Genomic DNA, 21,480 nt, shown 5'->3' on the forward strand with positions numbered 1-21,480 from the left:
TGGGACATGAATTAGTGCCCCCATGGGATCCTAGTACTTGCAAGGGGAGAATTAGCCAATGGATCCATTATATTAGGCCCTCAAATATGTTTATACCAATTTGAGAGAAATCCCTAGCTCTGTGACACCAAGCAAGGCTCTTGGCGTCGCTGCGATTGTTGTGAGGACTTGGTGACCTGCATCTCGATCTAGCAGACCATGTTGAACGTAAGTCAGCTTTGTTATCATCATCATTATTGCATAAACATTTGAAGTTCAATATAGTAAGCACATCATGAGCAAAGAGGCCAAACTCCTTGTAATAAAAATGAAGACACCAGTCAGAAATCTTACTGGATAGCACAGATACAAGGCTTATCTAAGTAGCATGCCTTCAGTTTTAACAGTAACACCACCAACTATGCAAATCTCTCCTCCCCAGATTAGACGTAAGAGTTCAGATTTAGCAACAAAGGAAACTATTCAAATTTGTCAGAGCTGTTATCTGTGGTGCAAGCAGATGGGGGTGTGGGGGGGGGAGGCGTCAGCAAGTGCTGCACTCTCCCTGTAACTCTTCCCTAACTTCCCCTAAAGAAACTGCTGACCCTTGAATGCCTATCTTCAATTCTAAGCTTTATCCCTGTGTCAGAAAAGAGCTCGCAAGGCCAACTTTATTTTCAAGAGTGACATGGCTGCATGCAGACCACCTCCCCTTCCTCCAGATGCCCCCACTCTCTGCCTCCACCAGCAGCTCCTTGGGCCTCTGGCTGACCCTGAAGAAGCTGATGAAAATGACAGCCTCCCTGTGATGTCACAACAGACACGTGGTTTCCTGTGGAGGTGCAGGTTAGAGGACTGACAATGAAAAATGGGCAAAGAGATGCATCCTGGGCACTGGACTGCTCACTGTGAGCCAGCCAGTACCATCACAAAGCTGTTGCCTTAACTCTGCGCCCCAACAAGGCTCTATGATGAACCATCAATTTGCAGATGCCACATTTAGCAAAACCACCACTTCCCTCCTACTCATTTATCTTCCAAACCACTCGGGAAAGCAGGGTATGAGGTTGGACTCCCACCCCACGCAAAGGAAGTGAGGTCAGTGAGGTTTCTTGACTTGCCAAGACCTCACCACTATCCAACCTGACTACTGCTTCTAAAAAACCCACGTTTGTCAGCATTCAGTCCTTGCAGCCTTCCTGCTGCGCCTTCAGTTCAAAGATCCTTCCCAAACTTTCTTGTAATGACACAAGACGGGCGGCTCTTGCATCTATTTCCACTGTAATAATACAGTCTGGGCAGGTCTTAAATATACGCTCACTGTAATAACACACTGCAGTTCAGCTCTCAAATATACCCTTCCTATATGCCTCCATTCTCATTTAGGGAGAAATGAGCTCCCTCAGAAGCTCCCCCCTAACCCTCAAGGCCACCTGCTTTGACAACGGCGCGGTCATAGTCAGGCGGTGAGGGTGAGGTTACCTCTTGTGAGACGCCCCGACCATCCAACACGCGGCACGTTCCGACTCCAAGCCAGGTCGGTGAAGTTGTCAAGTGTTTTTCTGCCCCCAGACAACCCCAGGGTTTCCGTGGATTCCTGGCTTTCGCCAGACTTTGCATTTGGCTCGCGCGCATTTGGGGAACCGAGAAAAGTCACCAAGCCCAGAAAACGGCGTGAGACTATGCAGGGCCCAGGCTACTGAGTACTTTGAGCAAAAGTGCTCTGGGGTCTGTGCCAGCCGTGCACTGGGTCGTCCTCACCCTGGAAAGTCAGCGCAATAAACTGGCAAGGAGCCTCCACCTGCAGGCTCCAAGGGGCGCTTGGCACGGACCTTCCCTCAGATTCCCGGTTCTCTGCTCAGCTCACTCTCACAGTCCCTGTCTCTCGCGCAGCATCTCCACCCCAGCCTTCAGCCACCGCTCCCAACCCCCAACTCCCGCCCCGCCAGCCTTACCTGAAGAGCGGAGCCAGGTGAACGCAGCCGGTCAGGTCCCCGCTGGCTCGGCTTGGGACAGCGTCCCGTGGCCACTGCGCACTGCAGTGCCGTGGGGAAAGCGAGGGGCGAGCGGGAAGCGACGTCGGGGCGCTGCCACGCCCCCTGCCACCCTAACCTACCACGAGGGGCTAAGGCAGCAGTCTGAGAAGCTGCCGGGGCGGGGGGGGGGAGGGGAAGCGCCGCGCCGCTGCGGGACGTGCTGCCTGCAGGGAGACGCAGCGGGGCGGGAAAATCTTAAGGCACCCCGCGCTTCCGCGCCCCTGCGGGCTGGGGCAGCCGGTGCGCCCTTCTTCGCTCCTGCTTGGCAGTCACTCTCCGCCTCTGGTGCGGGACCAGCCGGAAACGCACGCTCAGCTGCTACAACAAGTAAATAAACACAGCGCTGGCGGAGATGGTTTCCCAGCCCCAAACGTCCCCAAGACAGCGTTAGTTAGCAATCTGTGCACCTGGCTGAAATGGAGAATGAGTCCTTTGCAAGGGTCAGCTCTGAAATCAGTGGATCACACCAGGACCTGTAAACTTGTCCCGGACCCTGTGCTGCGACTTTCAGCCTAGTGGTCCCCTAGCCCCCTTGCAGCGAGAATTAGGATCCGTCCCCTGAGCGCAGGAGCTCCCGCTACCAAAAAAAAAAAAAAAAGAAAGGTCCCGCAGTGGCGTTCTTGGTGGGGGTGCCAGGAAAAACCTCCAAGCAAGACAGAAATTTTCTCAAACAGAAACCTTAGAGCTGATTGCTAGTGGAGATCCCTCCGCCCCTAGGGGGGCTTCAGCGCATTCTCTCGAGGACCTTTGAACTCTGCGCCGAATCACACGCAGATGAATCCATCCTGCATCTCCTAGAGAAGTCCTTTCTGCTCAGCAAAACCAAACCCCATAATGCTACCCTTTTATTACTAGGTTTGGTCCTTTGTCATTCTCAAATTGGGGAACTAAATTGGGGGCTTTACTTACCAATGTACCTCTGAAACAGGCTGCACCTCAGCACATCTTAATCTGTTAGGGGGTGGCGCGGCATATTCATCACTGCCTTCTTCTGATAAGGACATCAGAAACATATATGACAGGGTGAGGAGGCTACTATGCGCTAGGTATCTTTCTTTTTTCTTTATTTTGAAAATCTTTACATAGTTCATCAGGGTGAGACGGATCAAGGGTTAGGGAATAGTGGGAGTGATCATTGTTTCAAAATTTTCTGTTTCTTCTTATTTTGGGGGGACAGGGGAGATAAAGGGAGAAGTCATACCCAGCCTCTCAACCACCCCAGTACCTGGGAATGGGGAACGGCCATCCAATATCAACCCAGGGTCCTGATGTAGTGCACATTCCAAGAGTTCTGCCCAAGCGGTTTGGATACTTCTGAATTGCTGTTGATTTCTTCAATCCATGGATGAGGAAACCCTTCCAATGTCCATTGGCTGACATAGTCGACCTCAGAGTCTCTATTTGCCCAGATTTTTGCTGTCATCGTTTGGCTGGGGTAGTTGTGCAATTTGTTCTGTTCTCCTTCTTCTGCTATGGTACCAGACGTCCTCTGCAGGTCACAAATGGGCTGCCATATCCTCCATGTGCATGAGGGCATGCCGTTCACCACTCCATCTTTTCCACTGAGGAGGACCTGTATTCACAGGTGGTCCCAAGGACCTGGGCCAAGCAACCTGGACCCTGCCAAATCCTTCATCCCCAGGGGCTCATGGACCCAAACACCCACTGCCCCATACTGGAATGGCTCACCTCACCTCAGCATCCAACAGCAGGTGCCACAGCCTGGCTTGGTCCAGCTTGCCTAGAGTTCCTAATACCATTGGTGGGTGCTGCAGCCTAGCTCAGCCCAGCCAGCCTCCTGGACTGGCTTTAATGTGAACTGATTGGAGTTGCAGCCCCACCTGGCTCCTCCTGCACCTCGTCCTGGATCACAGATCGGCCAGTGGGTGTTATGAACTGGCCCAAACTGGTCTGTTCCCAGACCTGACCCACATGTATGCTGGCAGGTATTGTAACCTGGCCTGGTCTGGGCTGCTCCCTGCCTTGGTTCTTGCACTCACTTGCAGAGATTGCATCTTGACAAAGGAGTGTCCCAAATTCTTCTATCAGGTCTCCTCCCAGTGGCAGATCTTGCACACAACAGTGGGTCGTTTGCCCAGGCTGACTTTGTCCACCTCTTGTCCTGGCAGGAGCAGTGTCCTTTATCTAACTGACCCATACCCATTCCAGTTCTTACTGTTGGATGTTGCAGCCCAGCCACATCTGGTCCAGCCCAGACACAGCTCTCACACGGTTCAGGGGGAGTCAAGACCTAGCCCAGCCCATTCTACACCCGTCTTAGCTCTCACAAATACCAATGGATGCTAGAGTCTAGTCCAGTCTGGAGCTTTCAAGACCCAGTCCACACCCATACCAAAGGAGGCTGCAGCCTGTGCAACCAGCATGCTGTCTCCATTCCAGCTCTCATGTTCATCAGTGGAAAGCCCAGCCCAGCTTGGTTGTCTCCTTAGCTCCCCAACTGGGCCTGTTCCCAGCCACAGCTCTTGCCAATGGAGATTGCAGTTCTACAGGGTTGACACCACATACCCACCCAGTTCTGCCCCCAAACCTGATTCTCTCACATGCTGATTATTGTCATGGCCCAGCCTAACATCACCTCTCCCCTGTTTTGACTCTTACTGGTGGGTACCTTGATCTAGCCATGACAGGTAGGCCCCCAGCCCTAGCTTTAGTGTGTGACAGTGAGTGGTATTCAGTGATGGTAGATGCTAACTACCCCAGCTCAGGTCTCCCATGTGTGCTGATACTCAGTCTGACCCTTAAAGGTCCTCCCGTTCCTTCAAACCACTCAGTCTCAGCCCCCTTGCTTACCTGCATGTGTAATAGCTTTGTCCAAGTCCCTCAGTAGTAATTTCTCACATGGACATTAATCTTCAGGTCCCTGCTCGCCTGCACCTATGCAATGTCCCAGACCCCCTGTAAGTCCACATCCCTAGATCCCCAGAGCATGCTATAGGACAGTCCAAGGGCTTTGCCAGGTGTCATTGGCACCCAGGCTGCCCATCTGAAGGGAAGGGATACGTTTCCAGCTAGCCAGGCCCAATGCAGGAGTCACCCTCGGCATCCGCCTGAGGGGCAGGGAGAGCTAGGCACTTCATTTTCATGGCAACAGCCTGACTTTGATCTGAAGGAACTAAGTCAGGAACTAAGATTTGGGCATCTACCCTAGGAATTCAGGCTATCTAGAGGTCAGCTAGGAAGGCTTTACCTTAAGCACGTCAGAAAGAAAAGGGAATCAGTACGGGCTAACATTTGCTCAATATCTGCTATGTCCTGGGCATCTTTCCTAATTATTTTTATTTTTATTGGAAAGGCAGATTTACAGAGAGAAGCAGAAACAGAGAAGGAAAGATCTTCCATCCACTGGTTAAATCCCCAAATGACCGCAACAGTGGGAGCAAAGCCAATCTGAAGCCAGAAGCTTTTTCCAGGTCTTCCTCATGGGTACAGGGGCCCAAGCCTTTGAAGGGCCATCCTCCACTATCTTCCCAGGCCACAAGCAGAGAGCTGGATGGGAAATGGAGTAGCCAGGACATGAATTAATGCTCATATGGGATGCTGGTACTTGCAGGCAGAGAACTAACCTGTTGATCTTTTTCGCCAGCCCCAGCCTTTCCTAACTATCTTAAGCATTCCTGCCAGCATTTCTGAACACCAGTTACTTGGGCTTAGAGACATTAAGTTAATTTGCCCAAGATCACACAACTAGTAAGTAACACAGCCAGGCATTCTAGGCAGGTGTATATATTAGCAAATGTTGTGAAATGCTCACCATGCGTCCAGTAAGACAGAATCCTAATGAAAGGAGGGATCAAGCAGGAGACTTGTTTCCTAAGCATTTAAAAGGAGAGAAGAACCAAACAGATCAGAGCAAGGAACTTAAAAAGCAAGAGTACAGGACATCCAAAGTAAAGCAATCTGTGCAATGTGGCGGACTGGCCATAGCCCAAGGGAAGAAAAGCACCCCTGTAGGGAAACTAAGACGTCTTGCACTAGGATGATGAACTTCGGCCAGTTAGTTCCCTCTGAAGCCACTTTTAAATGACTTTTGTCAAAATTAACCTAAGACAGACCTGTGCATTGTGCCGAAGCTGAATATAAATATTCAACATCTCGTAATAGAGAAGGAGGTCCAACTTCTGAAAAAGTATCTCTGTGAGAAGGAAAGTTCAAGCACATGTTTTTTCAAAATTAGGAAAATCTGTTGTTTCTTGTTTCAAGGTACTAAATGATGACAGGTGTGCTCTGCAAGAATGCCTGACTAATTGTGAGAAAGTCACTGACAAATTGAGCACCAAATTGGAAAGCAGGGTCTGATTGTTTGTTTGTTTGTTTGTTTTTATCATGGAGAAGGTCAACTTCAAGGTCAAAATGCCCTCCAAGACCCAAGGCTTGAAGATCATAAGCAAATCAAAGGACAGCTCACCACTTAAACCTAGCCAAGCTTAGGCCCAATGCTCCTTGGTCCCACACAAAGGTCCATTGTAGCCAGAACAGCATCCTTGAAGACTAAAAGCCTGGCAGCTCACCAGTAAAACCCAGCCAGGCTTCACAAGAAGTGAATTGTGCCATGAGCAGGGCTTTGACCCTGGTTTCGAACTCAGCTGACAGGGTCAGCAAAGGGAAAATCAGGCTTGTACAGAAGAGGAAGGAAATTGGATGGAACTGTTTGCATAATAAGCTACCCAAACAAGGCCAATGGCATTACCACCACACAGAAGTCCAAGGGCATCCTTGCAATGACTCTGTGTGGGAGGGAAGCTGCACATGTGCCAAGAAGGTAAAGAGACCATGGGAACTGCATCTGATTTGTCCATTTCTTCTCCTCTTGTCTATTGTAAACATCCATGATCTGCAGAAGGTCAGGTTTGTATGATTCCAGTCACATGTAGAACCTGAAACAAGCAACTTCTTAGAGACCGAAAGTAGCATGAAGGTTTCTGGGGATTCTGAGATGGGGAATGTTACTCTTTGGGATGATTTGAAAGTTCTGAAATGGATGGTGATGATGAGTGTATCATATTGCAGTATGTTGAATGCTGCTGAATTATGCAATGAAAATGGTAACATTTATGGCACACATGTTTTACTGCGATACATTTTAAAAATATATAAATATATTCTGATGTAATACTTCTTTAGAGTAAGAGCACAAAACAAAAGCAATAAGCCGTCCCTAGAAATCCTTCTCTTGAATTTTAATAAGTCTGGCCCCATTTTGCTTACCCTTAGGATTTCAGATCCTTGGCTTTCGGGTTACTGCACTCCTCTCTTCAGGATGGCAGTAGACTTCTGCCATCTCATTCTTGGCTCCTGTAGATGAAAATCTAGGGTTGGTGGGGATATGTTCAAAGTTGCCATATCCTGAGAGAAGCTCTTGACCTGCAAAAGAAGAAATTAAAAGGATCCCATATGAAAGTAAATTTTACTTCCAAGCAAAAGCCAAGACTAACAGACACAAGCACAGTCCAGCTCTGGCCAGCCCTGATCCCAGGTCACCTGATCCTGGAGATGACGGGAGGAGGGCAAGGGCTCCTGACCTGAGAGAGAGCATTCTCTGTTCCCTTCCCGACACACTTTCCACCTTTCTTTTTCAAAGCTGTTCTCATTACAACTATTAGAACAGAAGCTGTTCCTGACTTGTAAACCCCATGATCTGTTTTTAGGATTACGAATGTGGCATGCATAGAAATCCAAGATTCTATGTGAGTGCAGTGGCCTTCTGCCCATTAAAACTCAGAACATGAAGTTGTCTATTTTCTGTCTAAATTGGAAAGCAGGAAGACCTTTTTCCTACCTAAATTCCTTCCTCACATTCTACCATCTTCACCCCAGGATTCTGTATTTTATATGTTTTAGGTGTTCCCTAAATGTTTTTTAACTGTCCCCTTGATTTGTATCGTCCTATTGGAATGCCATCCTACAAAATGGGAAGACCTTAAGTAAAGTTTAACCCATCCATGTGTGGGAACAATTCATGGGCTGCGCTTCAGTGTCTAAGTCTAGCACTTAAAATATTCTCTTCTGGGATCTCAGCCTCATTACTTGTCCAACTCTTAATCTTGCCTCAATTACCCACAATCGTTAATGACCACCCATTACTCTGGGAATGTTTTTCACGCCTGCTTGCTGATGCTGACATCAAACTGCAATGTCTTATACCTGACATTTCCTTTATTTCTGTAGTAGCCTAGACAACTCCCCATGTCATTTCCACATAGACTGATTGATAAGCAAAGGCTGAAATACTTAGATAAAATCGTATGTGGCTGCTATGAGCCCTATCCCATAATTCTGGTAACAAAAATGTCACAATATCTTAATTTCCTAAAATTTCATCTAAATCAAATTAAATTGACTTGATATCCCTGCTTGAATAAGTGTCCAGAAATCAACTTCATCTTGTGTTGGGGAACTTGGCCCCTTCCCCAGAGCTCCTCAAGAACCCAGGCACTTATGTAATATTCAGAAAATGTCTCTGGTCTTTGTTTCACCATGACCACTGTAGAAATTCTCATTTCCATCAGTTCCATCAGTGTCTGTCAACTGTGGATGCAAAGAACAGAGTCCTCAGAGTCCAGTCACTCAGCATCCAAGCACCACCTCTCCAGAGGAACCAAGACTCATTCATTGCCTTTTTATCCTTCCTGTCAAAACAGCCAAACATACATTTCATTTAAAGACCATGTTTGGCTTTATTTTGCCATTCAAGAGTGGAGCAATACTTAATTCCATAAAATAGAATGATTGTACCATGCCAAAATACCTGGTTTTATAGACAGAGAAGGACTGGGGACAAGGGGTAGGGGAACAGAAACAAAGAGAAAAATGTAAGTGAGTCATTTTCAAATTACTTTCTCTGGAGGGCAGGAACAGGGAGACCAAGCTAGAGGGAAGTTAAGTGATTAGTTAACATCAGGTGCATTTTCTGCAGGAGTTAAGGCAGAGAAATTACGTTGGTGCATCCATTGTAAATGGCCTGTTTGGAAAATACGGTTATTATTTATCTATCAATTTCTCAGGACAGATGACAAATCAATTTCTATTTGGTGACATGGACTCTCAAGATTAACAAGTCTGTTTTTTCTGAGGGATGGTTGTCTGTTGGTTCCCAGTGCAGAAACTAATGGCGTCCTGCGGTTTTTCTTTAACAGTACAGAAAAATCCCTTTCTCTTGCTGCTACTTTAAGAAGCTCCCTCTCACTCCAGCAACTCCTATCTCTCTGCTTTACCACCCCCCTACAACCACAATTAAGCTTTGTATTAATAAATATCTTTTATCAGCCATAGAGAATGAAAGTCTTGCTGGCCCTCTTCAGGGAGATGAAAGAAATGTAGTCTCATGGATTCAGAATCTTCTATAAGGCAATAAGAACAAAACAAATTAATTCTTAGGCCCCACATGATGGCTCGGTGGCTGGATCCTCAACATACACACACCAGGATCCCATGTGGGCACTGGCTCATTACTCAGTTGCTCCACTTTCTATCCAGCCCTCTGTCTGTGGCCTGCTGCTCAAGTGCTTGGGTCTCTATTAGCATATGGAATAGAGTTCTGGGATCCTGGCATAGCCCTGGCTATTGCATGCATCTGGGGAGTGAACCAGTAGATAGAAGAACTCCCCACCACCGAGCTGATTTGCCTTCTAAATAGATGAAAACAAAAAATTTTAAATCTGTTTTCTACATCAAATGCCTACAGGGAGAGAACACATTGAGCAGCCAACACAGCACTCTCCTAAAGCCAATATATTTTCATAACAAACAGTAATAAATGATAATTGTTGAGCCCGGCGGAGTGGCCTAGCGGCTAAAGTCCTCGCCTTGAGTGCCCCGGGATCCCATATGGGCGCTGGTTCTGGTCCCGGCAGCTTCACTTCCCGTCCAGCTCCCTGCTTGTGGCCTAGGAAAGCAGTCGAGGACGGCCCAATGCATTGGGACACTGCGCCCGCGTGGGAGACCTGGAGACCGGCTCGTTGCGGCTCACTTGGAGAGTGGATCGTCAGATGGAGGATCTTCCTCTCTGTCTCTCCTCCTCTCTCAGTATATCTGACTTTGTAATAAAAATAAATCTTTAAAAAAATGATAATTGTTTATGTAATAATCTCTAATGAGTTTAGTTAGATCACATTAGACCCTACAGTGGGTAGAATGATCTGTAACACAAAATGTAATGTTATATGACAAGTGGGAGTTACATTTGCAATTAGAAATAAAGGTCCCTGGGTCTGGCACAGTAGCCTAGTGGTTAAAGTCCTCGCCTTGAATACACCGGGATCCCATACAGGCACTGGTTCTAATCCTGGCAGCCCCACTTCCCAACCAGCTCCCTGCATGTGGCCTGGGAAAGCAGTCGACGATGACCAAAAGCCTTGGGACCCTGTACTCACATGAGAGACCCAGAGGAAACTCTAGGCTCCTGGCTTTGGATAAGTGCAGCTCTGGCTGTTGCAGCCACTTCGGGAGTGAATCAGCAGATGGAGGATCTTCCTCTCTGTCCCTTCTCTTGTCTGCATATATGACTTTCTAATAAAGATAAAATAAATCTTTAAAAAAAAAAAAGGGCGAAGGTTCACTTTTGGTTGATTTTAAAATGGCATTACCCCGATTTATCTGAATGGGCCCGGTGTTATCCCAAGTGTCCCAATAGCAGAAGCAGGCTAGACACTCAAAGTCAGAGTGAATCGATGTGGCATGCTTTCCCCAGCTATTCCTGGTTTTGATGAGAGGAGCCATCCAAGAGGCGGAGCATGAACAGCTTCCCCAAGGCAGAAAAGACACAAGTTCTCCTCCAGACCATCCAAGAAGGAACAAAGTCCTGCTGACATGTTGATTTTAGCTCATTTTAACACCATTTTGGTGGTCCGGCCTCCAAAACATTTGGATAATACATCTGTGTTGTTCACATGCATTGAATTTGTAGTCATTTGTTACAGCAGCCACAAGAAGCTGATGATGCCCCATAACATGGAGTGATCTGAGCCACAAAGACAAGCTGCATGTTTTGGAACTGCAAAGTAGTAAACCTGAGAAGGGGTATCCTGGAAATAGCTAAGAAGTGTTTTCTCTCTAATTATCCAAGTATCTTGGACATAATATATGCTTTTAAAAAGTATATGCAAAAAATTGATTTCGGAAAATTATAGAATTGGTGAGCCAGCTATGGCTGTTGTATAATCTAAAATCTTCACAGATCATCATCTTTCCCTCTCTCTTTTTTCTCTCTCTCTAGTTGTGAATGAAGGCCACTATATCAGTGTGATCATTCATCGTAAGTATCAGTTTGACTTAAATAACAGACTGATGGAACTATAACTCCTTACGAAGTACTATATTATTGTAACAATATGGGGAAAATCAGCTGCAGGCATAGAAATTTGGCGGGGGTGGGGAGGTCAGAATCCCAGACTCTACAGAATTGTATCATAAAATTCAAAATTCAAAAAAAAATTGTCAGTTTGACCAGGTCAGGGGATGCCCAGTTATCTGGGAAAGTATTATTTCTGGGTATGTCTGTGGGGCTGCTCCTGGCTAAGACTAGTTGCAATTGAAGAAAATTGGAAAAGCAGGTTTCCCTCCTCCTCGACCTTCTACTTCTGTGGGCCTCTTCCTGTCCCTGGAGGGCTAAATATAATAAAGAGAAAAAAGCAAAATTCATTTCCTTTTTCCTGCCTCCACTGACATCATTGGCTTGCTACGTGTTCAAGCCTGGAGACTTGAGCTCCATGGTACCACCTGCTTTCTTGGGTTTCCACTAGCAAGAGAAGGTCATGGGACTTCTCAGCCTCCATAATTATGTGGTTCAGTTCCTTGTAAGAAGTAAACTGATGGATGGCTGGATAGCTGAATAGACAGATACATTCTTTGGATTTTGTTTCTCTGGAAAAATCCTAACAACCAAGACATTGGAAACTAAGTTATTTGGATCAATCAGCACATCTCTAATGACACTGTCCATATCTGTTTTCTACTTACAGGGAAATATGGATTTAAATTTTAAATCGTTGCCTACATTCAGTATACAATAGTGACTTCCTTCTTACAAGAGGAAATTTCATTCTCCCTAGAAATGAGTAGAAACTGTTTAGACTGGCTTGTGAGAGAGCTTGTGACACTCTGGCCAACACAGCTGACATCCGCATCATGTCCAACACTGAACACTAGACCTATGTGCAGCAGGAAAGACAAGTAAAGCATATCAATGATTCATGACATCATTTGGCCAGCTAAGAAGGGCTCCCAAGAGGCTTGTTGTCACTCTCGGGTATTAGAGCTGCTGTCACAGAGTGAAACCAAGTGTAAATAAAGAAGCCTCTTGAAAAATGCCTTCCACTGAAGTTTCCTGGCTCAAGAAGTCTCCTGGGGAGAGGCATGCTTCTCAGATTGAGCTGCAAGCTCTTTGTCGTCAGAGCTGATGCACTAACCACACTCCAGCCTGTGTGGGAAAGGAGACTTTTTATGTTCATTTTCTCTCATTTGCTCTGTATTGTTGGGGTTGTAAGGAAGTTCTCTTTGTTGAAATGATGAAAAGCACATTAGTGAGCAGAAACACATACAACACGACAAGCAAAAAGGAAGCCTGCTAGTTCAGCTTGCTGCTCCGGGTTTGGCTGAACTATAAATGGGAAGAGTGAGGAGGGCAGAAAGGAAATGGGAATCTGAAACCACTTTAAGAAGATGGAGCCTTTGGGGCACAGTGAGTTAATCCTCCACCGGTGACACCAACATCTCATACCAGAACTCTGCTTCATGGTTTTCTATCGGACTCCCTGCTAATGTGCCTGGGAAAGTGGCAGAAGATGGTCCAAGTACTTGGACCCCTACAACCTATGGGGGAGACTCACATGCATTTCCTGACTACTGATCTCAGCCTGGTTCTGATATGACTATTTCAGTCATTCGGGGAGTGAAGTAGTAAGCGGAAGATTCTCTCTCTTTGTCTCTCTTTCCTCTTCTCTCTGTCACTGCATTTCAGTGAAAGAAGGAATGGAGGAAGGAAGGAAGAAAGGAAGGAAGGAAGGAAGGAAGGAAGGAAGGAAGGAAGGAAGGAAGGAAGGAAGGAAGGAAAGATTTTTTAAAATGAATTACATTTCATTATTTTATTCTTGTTTGTTTTTACCAAAGAAAGTGGGCCTATGCCAATGGCAGCTGGGGCTAATGACAGGTTTTAGCCCGTGGCACTCAATCAGGTTGGGAACCCACTGAAACCTGTGCTTTCCTTGTTTGATAGACTCTTGTTCCTTAGGGCAGTGCCTCTCAGAGTTTCAAGTACAGAGGAATTACCAGAAGCCTTGGTGACATGTAGGTTCCTATTATTTGGGGCCCTGGATGCTGCCACAAGCTCCTTGTGACACCAGGCTGCTCGTTATAGGCAGCAGAGTCCCAGCAGAGCACTTGCCATTCAACCATCTGCCAGAAGACCAGGGAGCAGCTGGAAGGCCTGCACCAAGCTCTTTTCCCTCCATAGATAGCTGGCAGGTGACCTAATTGAATGAGAACAGAACATTGAAGCAATGTTTTCAGTCTTTGACTCTGACTATGCTGTTTGTTCTGGACCATTACACAGACTCTCTGCACTCACAGTTCAGAACTTTCTGTCTCGTCTGGTTCTCTGCGTGCTCAGTCACCAAATGGACTTTGAAATTCCTTTTTTGTACTCTTGACAGTCAGACTGACTTCCCCATTTCTTGAAGTTGGTATCAAACCAAGGACATCAGATTCTCCAAGTGTGACCCAATGCTTTGATTTGGGATGTTTAGAGATGTGAAGAAAGGTTGAAGATAAATATTATGTGTTTTTCAAGTGATGTGGCCAAGCCTGAAACACAGGTCAGCAGTAGCTTTTGTTTCAGTCAACACAGCATATACTCCATTTATAAAACCAAGTGTTATATTAATGAGGGGAGAAGTGTAAAGTACACGTCACAGAGTCTAGCACAAAGGAGGTACTATCTTTAGAAAAACACGTTTCAGACTGGGATGATATTCTACCAGCTCTAACTTCAGACCAGAAATGGTCTCCCCAAGAAACTGTTCAACCCATCTGGACAATAAGTAGCTAGACTCTATGCTTGGTATACGTTTGCAAGGAAAGAATCTTGATTGAATTTGAACTGTAATACTGCATCAAGGTGGAGGACTCCACCAGGGGGGAGGGGCGTGGAGAGGGGTGGAGGGATTCCCAGAGCCTATGAAACTGTCACATAATGCAAAATAATTAAAAAAAAAAAAGAAGAAGAAAAACACGTTTCATTGAGATGTTGTAAGAACTAAATAATGTAACATGTGTTAAGCCCTTGGAATAGTGTCTGGCACACTGTAGTTTTCAAGATTGTGATCATGAAGAGAGAGATGCTGATAGTGGCGACGAGGCAGAGAGGGGGATGTGATGGGAGGAAGAATAAGAGAGCTAGAAGCAGGAGGGCAAAGAGAAAGAGGTAACTGTTGGAGAGTTCATTGCAAAAGCATGTAAAATTTGACTTTAACATAAATTAAAAGTGTTAGGAAACGATGAACTTGGCATTTAAAAAACCCATTGGACACAGGGCAAGACAAGATTAGTTGAAGATTCTCTTGAAGTAATTTTGGTGGTAAGCACATGAACAGTAGGAACTTGTAAAGCTTTGGAATTCCCCTTTCATTCCTAATAATGGCAATGACAATTATTCTCCATTTAAAACTGAGCGTATCCTTATGGAAAATACTGCAAAAAGTTCATAAAAAATGAAATTAAAAGATAAGGGTGTCTTGATGTAAAATTTTTAGATCCACACATAATCTTTTTATAATACAGATTTTTTCATTAAATTTTTGAAGAATCTCCATACACATATTATCTCAAATATGTTTCATTAAAAAATAATGAGAAAACTGGTGAGATGAAAATAAACTTTGTAGTTCAATAATTAAGTAAATTGGAGAAGAATGTTTCGTTAGGATAGACTTGTTTAGAATTAAGATGGAAACAAGAAACAAAGCCATTGAAGTTCAAGCATTCGTCTTTAACACAGTCCTCATTTCCTGACATTTGTAATGTTCTCTTCTCTAATCCATCATGTGAACAGAACCCCAAAGTGTTCAGGTCCTGAGAGTGGGGCCTCAGCAAGTGCCCTCTGAAATCTCAACTCCCAGTCAGTGGTCTTTGCTGAGCTTACCCCAGTGAGCAGGTGGACAGCTAATGGTCAGTCTCCCCAGCTATAGGGCTCATTTTCCAGCCGTGGTCTTTTAATCCTTGAAGGAATCAGAAACTTGCCACAAGGGCTTTCTTATCACAGAAGAGACTGAAGGTCTGTTTTTGCATGCACCCACTCACTCACATTCCCAGTACTCACACTTCTCTGTCTTACATTACAGTTATTTGTGTCAAGGTCTTCATGTTTTCCTAGTGACTGAGGCAGAAGCATGAGATTTGAGCTCTGAAAATCTGATATCAAAGCTTGGCTTCCTTTTAGGCAATGAGTTAAACATAGAGGAACCCTGTGCCCCCTTTGTCTATAACGTTCACTTCTGTTTGTCAGCATCTCATTACCACAATGAAATGTCTGAAATGAGCTCCTTCTGAAGGAAAGTTTATTCCAGCTCATGATTTTGGAAATTCACAGTCTGAGGACAGGTTTGCCCCCTGGCAATGGTAGCATACCTACAAAGGAAGGATCAACCTTGAGGCAGGAAGCAGAGGGACTGGCTATATTTACCTAAGCCTGTTATAACCAACCTCTCCTGAGAGTTGTCTTTCAAAGGCATGTCCCAAATGCCCTAAACATCTCCCAATAGGCCCACCACCGATCTGTAATTAGATTATCTCCACTGTTAGCATCTATGACTTCGGGGATTGATACCTGCATGAGTTTGGGAGCCAAATCTTTTTCAAGTTTTAACACCTTCCTATGATAAGATTTGAGTGGAGAACCAAGAAGGTAGTTTACTTATATACATTTAGTAAACAATAATAGTTATAGTTTAATTAAAAACTCTTTCCTTGCATTTCTTGAGATTCATGAAAGATGGTCAAACTCCTAAGTCTATCAAATTTATTGCTCACCTTTGCCCCTCATTCCAGTTTATTCATACCTTGAATGAACTGCTAAGCAGGTCTCTCTTCAAAGGCCACCTAAACTCTGAACACACAGCTCAAACAGCTTTTGGCTTCTCCGTTTTGTTATTTTGATTGATCCTTTCCAGCCAGCAAGACCCCTTAAGTTTTAGGAATGACAAAGTAGGAGAAACTGAAGAGCCAAATACAGGGTTCACTTCACTGGATGACCCTAGTAGGGCAATGATAAGGATACTTATATGTTGATCATCTTTGGCCCATCAAATATTCTTTTATGCAATATGATTCTTAACTTCCCAGTAATTTTCTTAAAATTGTGTGCAGGGCCTTGTAATCCGGTTACTTAGGTCATTTCTTCCTTTTAGCTTCAGAAAGGCAGGTGCAACTCGCTCGTTAATTTTAAAGGTCCAATGATAAACGGTCCAATGCAACAAAAGCAAAGAGTCTAAAACAGACCCACAGATAAACGACCACTGATTTGCAACAAGCATGTCACTGCAATTCAGAGAGCAAAGCGTGATCTTTCCAAACAAATAGTGCCTAGACATGCAGATATCCACATGGAAACCATCTGAACCTGGCCTTCACCCCACACTATATGAAAAGATAAACCCAAGGAAGCTCATAGATGTATAGGTGGGAGACAGAAGAATAAGATTTTCAAAAAAACCCACATAAACCTTCATGTATTGGAGATGAACAATTAAACAGGGCACAAGAAGCACTAACTTTGTAAGACGGACATTTGAGATAATTTTAACAATGCCTGTGATTTAGCTGATTCTCCTATATTCATATGAGCTAAGATTTATATTTATTTATATTTATTGAGGATTCACATTGTATCGTGAAGGGTACACAGATGTATCCACATGTCCTGTCTAAACAAAAGCGCACACACACACACAATCTGCAATTTCACACTGATTTGTGAATTGATTCTAGCGTTTTGCAAAATTACTAGACCCTTTGCCAACTAATGATTTATGAGAAAGGACAAAAAAGAGAAGTTTTCTGTGCTTTTAGAATTCCCCTAAATAAAGACAACAGAGTAGATATAAAATGGACCCTCACTTGTCACAGCTCCTGACTATGTTGGCAGCATTATTTTGGGTCACCTGGTCCTGTGAGCTACAGAGGAGATGATCTTGTCTTTCTCAAAGCATTTCCTCTCTCTTTCTCTAACTCTGCCTTTCAAATAAAAGAAAATATTTTAAAAATTAGTATCTTTTTTCCCTGAGTGAAAATTACGCTCAGGGGAAAAAAGGTAAATGCTGTTTTCATTTTTTTTCCACCTGATACAAATGGAAATTACAAACTACATAATTTTGAAGCTGAAAAGTTCCTATAAAGTATTGCTCTGTGCTCTGCCAGCCATTGCCATGAGAAACCTGTTTCCGCACATGTCAAGTCTGACAAAGTTGGCTCCAGCCTGCCAGTTCTCAGCACAGTGCCTTTCGCTGAAGCAGACAACATCATCCTTTTTCTCACTGACTTTCAGACATCAATTCATGAGGAGCTGGTCATGGGTAATAGGACCCAATAAATGTCTTGCCTTTCTTTTCTAGACAAAGAGGCATTTGTGAATGCGGCTAAATATAGTAATGGGTCCACACAGTGTCGCCCTCCCACATATTTCCAGCCAAGGAACTGTGCATTGTGTAGAAGACACCAGACCAAAACTGAACTCTGACATGTATGATCAACCTTGGATATCCAGGCTCTCTAAAGCTCAGTTTGCTCATCTGTAAAGTGCACAAAAGATTATCTACTTCAATGAGATATGAATGAAAATTAAAATAGATACGATGGGCTTAGGACATGCTATTTTTTGCTTTATTTTGTTTTAAAAAAAAAACATATCCAAGTAATGAGAAAATAACCACTTGCTCAGAGCTGCCATCTACTTACTTAGGGAGACACAAAGTCCTGTGCTGCCTTTCATGGATGACAGTAATGTGACTGACGCACCCGTGGACAAGGCCTCCAAGCTGCTCCTTCAGCGGCTGTCAGTGGTTTTGACATCAGACACGGCTCTCCAGGTTTGAGGGAGCATTTGCCTAGGGAACCAAAGGCAACAGCTCACTGAATGATCACATTTATCTTTGTAGACTTAATAACTACTTAAGTCACTTCACTGCTGTTCCAGAAAATAGTTAAGACACTTTGGGAGCTACAACAATTCTTTAAAACCTTCAAAATGAGTTTTTTAAAAATGTGTGCGTGTGTGTGTGTGTGTGTGTGTGTGTATGGAAGCTTAAAAATGTCATCCTACTCTTAGAATAGTGAAGGCTAGAGGATGAGAACGGTAAGGTAAAAGGAAGGTGGAGGGAGACTGGAAAATAGGTACTAAAACATAGATATAATAAGGCTCAGTGGTGCACAGCACAATGTGATAATTAGAGTTTACAATAATGGATTGTGGACTTCATAAAGAACTGAAAGAGAGGAGCCAGTAGGCTTCAAATACAAATAAAGCACAAACAACTGGAATGGCTAATTATCTTTTTAATCAGTTTACTCTGTATACATGTGTTGAATTATTGTACTACCCCAAAATACTGTATTCCTTAGAAATAAAGAATTATTAAATGCGAAATAGTTCTATGATGGATACCCATCACAGGACGGTTGAAATGTAAAGGCATTCTAAATTTCTAAACCACATCTAATCCTAAAGCTTGTGATCAATATTGATATTTTGATATATTTTTCTTTTCAGTCTTTTACAAAAATGATACTACTTATTTATATAGCTGTTTAATTTATATAAAAACACCCTTCTCCCTCCCTTTCAGTCTTTTTGCATATGCATATACATACACATTACACAACTCATGTCATAACAAAATAATAAATAATACAAATGTGACAATCAGTTCTTTAAGATTTTTTTAATAGAAAGGCAAATATACAGAGATAAGGAGTTACAGAAAGATCTTCCATCCGCTCAAGTGGCTGCAACAGCTGGAGCTGACCCGATCCAAAGCCAGGAGCCAGGAGTCAGGAGTTTCTTCCTGGTCTCCCATGCAGGCGCAGGGTCCCAAGGCCTTGGACCATCCTCTACTGCTTTTCCAGGTCACAAACAGGGAGCTGGATGGGAAGTGGAGCAGCCAGGATATGAACCAAACACATATGAGATCTTGGCAGATGCAAGGCGAGGAGTTACCCACTGAGCCATTTCACCAGGCCAGATATTCAGTTCTTGCAAATAACACATCATCAGCATTTTCACAATTCATTAAATATACTTTAATGAACCTGATTTAGAATGACAGGAAAGTGATTCTTTATCTCACTCATCCATGAATTTTTTAAGCAAAAAAAAAAAATCACTGTTTCAGACAACAGTCAGGTATTATCATCCAGGTGTACGATTCACTGATTTCACTCTAAGGAGTTGGTCAGATTTTATGTGTTTAGAGAGCAAGGGATATCTTAATGGGTTAAATACTAGAAGCAACAGATGCTTGGGAGATGACAGCCAGTATTGGAGTCTCCACTTTTATCACAACCTCTGAAATTTGGCTTGAGGAGATTACATGGTGACTAGTGTGTTTGCAGTTGTGATAAACACTTAACATATCTTTTGCCTGGATTCCTACATCCAGGTTTTCCACCAAAGATCTTATGGCAGGGTGGGTGAATCAGTTATTTGTTCATTCAATAAGCCAGCTCCCTGTGTTACTGCTCCCTTTGGTCACTCCAAGGAGGTAGATTACAGATAATCAAGTCAACTTCAATGGAATCTCCATGCATAAATCCTAAACATGCTCAGCTCTTTCTTTTTTAACCTTCAAATGTGAGCTGTCAGGGCTCAGTGCAGTAGCCTAGCTGTTGGGAGCACTGCACGTGTGCCCTGCCCTAAGATGATGCCTGGACCCTACTTCCTCTTGGAGACAGGTTTCAGGAAGTGCCCTGTGATTGGCCCTTTACCGCTTGCCTCAGGCGTGTAAGCTGGTTGGATAAGCCAGGGGCCTTGGGGGAGGGGAGAGGAGATTCTCTGTGTAACGCAAATAATGGAATTAACTGACTTAACTGAAGGTTTCTGGGTAATGGATTTAACGGATAGGAGGGATATATAAGCCAGGGGCTTCTGCCCCAAAGAAGGAACTGAAGGTTGGAATAAAAGTGCCTCTGAAACACTCTCCAGTATCGGGTGATTTCTTCCGCGGGACGGGAGACACCGATAACTAGCAGCTGAAGTCTTTGCCTTGCATGTGCCAGGATTCCCCTATTTGTGACCTGGGAAGCAGTTGAGGACAGATCTAAAAAATGGTTACATGGAAGTTAATGTCTTATGTTGCCCTTATTCCTCCAGCCTGTTGGTAACAGAATGGGTTGTGCTATAGTTAGAAAAATGGAGAGTACTGAGGTGTGGGATTGAGCGCGGGATTCTAGTATTTACTACTGAAAGTGAGAGTGTATGGATAAGATCTCTTAAATGGACCTATAAAATTCCCTTTTAGTTAAAGCTCTCCCTATCCCCGAGACACACATGTGCACATCCATATCCTTTTGGACTCCTGAGCTGGGAACTGGAGAAGAAGCAAACCTGCTGACAGCCCTTTGTTAACTACTGCACAGAATGAACAGGCTCAGAACACTGGGTGGGTATACACAATTTCTCAGAGCCGCAGTGGAAGCTTCCAACTTCATGGCCAAAAGGAGAAATATTTTGTTGTTGTTTTTGGTTTGTTTGTCTTCATTCTTTCCCTTATGCTCATTGACAGTGTATAAATCAATCCTGGGCAATACCACTGACTTACAAAGCCTGCTAGGGAACAATGGTAGCAAGAGGCGTAGCTTTCCGGATGCCTTTCAAACCAGAGAATATAGTCAGGCCCCATTTACAAGGTTGCGTGACACAACCAGAACTGCACCAATAGAAGCAGGAAAGGATTCATCTGGAAACAAAAGACACATTCTTGTAACTATTTTTTAAAAATTCTAGAGCTGGATTATCTCAGTCATTGTTCAAGTGACACAAAAAACACTAAAATTGGAATGCTTTCAGATGTGCTAGTTTTTCCTTTTAGAAGACCTTGCATAAAAGCTTCTCTTAAGGAGAAATTTTAGCCTTTTCTCATCAATCATTTTCATCCCACTGGCCAACTCTTCAACATTTGTTTCCCATTTCAGTGCTAAGGCCTTCGTAGTTCTCTGTCCATAGAATAAGAATATGCACACAACGGCCTGGCTTCAGAAAGTTCATGGAAAAATGGAACTGAAAGACAAAATCAGTTTTGTACCAAATATATGAAATCCACCATAGTTATTTCATAAAACATATTTCTACAAACTTTTTGGAGACCCCTCCCATACTAAATTCCAATGCAAAACATAAAGAATTTCAAGCTGTATTACTAATACTCAAATGCAAATATGTGAAAGCATTTTGTGTTTTTTGATT

General features: G+C 44.0%; 1 protein-coding gene and 1 long non-coding RNA gene across 2 annotated transcripts in view; both read right to left on the reverse strand.

Moving 5' to 3' along the window:
- Window positions 1-2,128, reverse strand: part of RUBCNL (rubicon like autophagy enhancer) — a 42,975-nt gene extending 40,847 nt beyond the window's left edge. Inside the window, exon 1 of the mRNA XM_004577475.2 lies at window positions 1,935-2,128. The gene's annotated coding sequence lies outside the window, so the exon portion shown is untranslated. The remainder of the gene's footprint in view (window positions 1-1,934) is intronic.
- A 798-nt stretch (window positions 2,129-2,926) lies between these two features.
- On the reverse strand, window positions 2,927-20,974 carry LOC131481552 (uncharacterized). Its single transcript, XR_009246381.1, has 5 exons — window positions 20,837-20,974; window positions 17,979-18,127; window positions 10,406-10,561; window positions 7,242-7,397; window positions 2,927-3,006 (listed from the first exon to the last, which is right to left on the reverse strand). It is a non-coding gene; the product is annotated as an uncharacterized LOC131481552 (long non-coding RNA).
- Window positions 20,975-21,480: the final 506 nt, after the last annotated feature.

This window comes from Ochotona princeps, chromosome 12 (genome assembly GCF_030435755.1).
Source record: "Ochotona princeps isolate mOchPri1 chromosome 12, mOchPri1.hap1, whole genome shotgun sequence".
NCBI lineage: Eukaryota > Metazoa > Chordata > Mammalia > Lagomorpha > Ochotonidae > Ochotona > Ochotona princeps.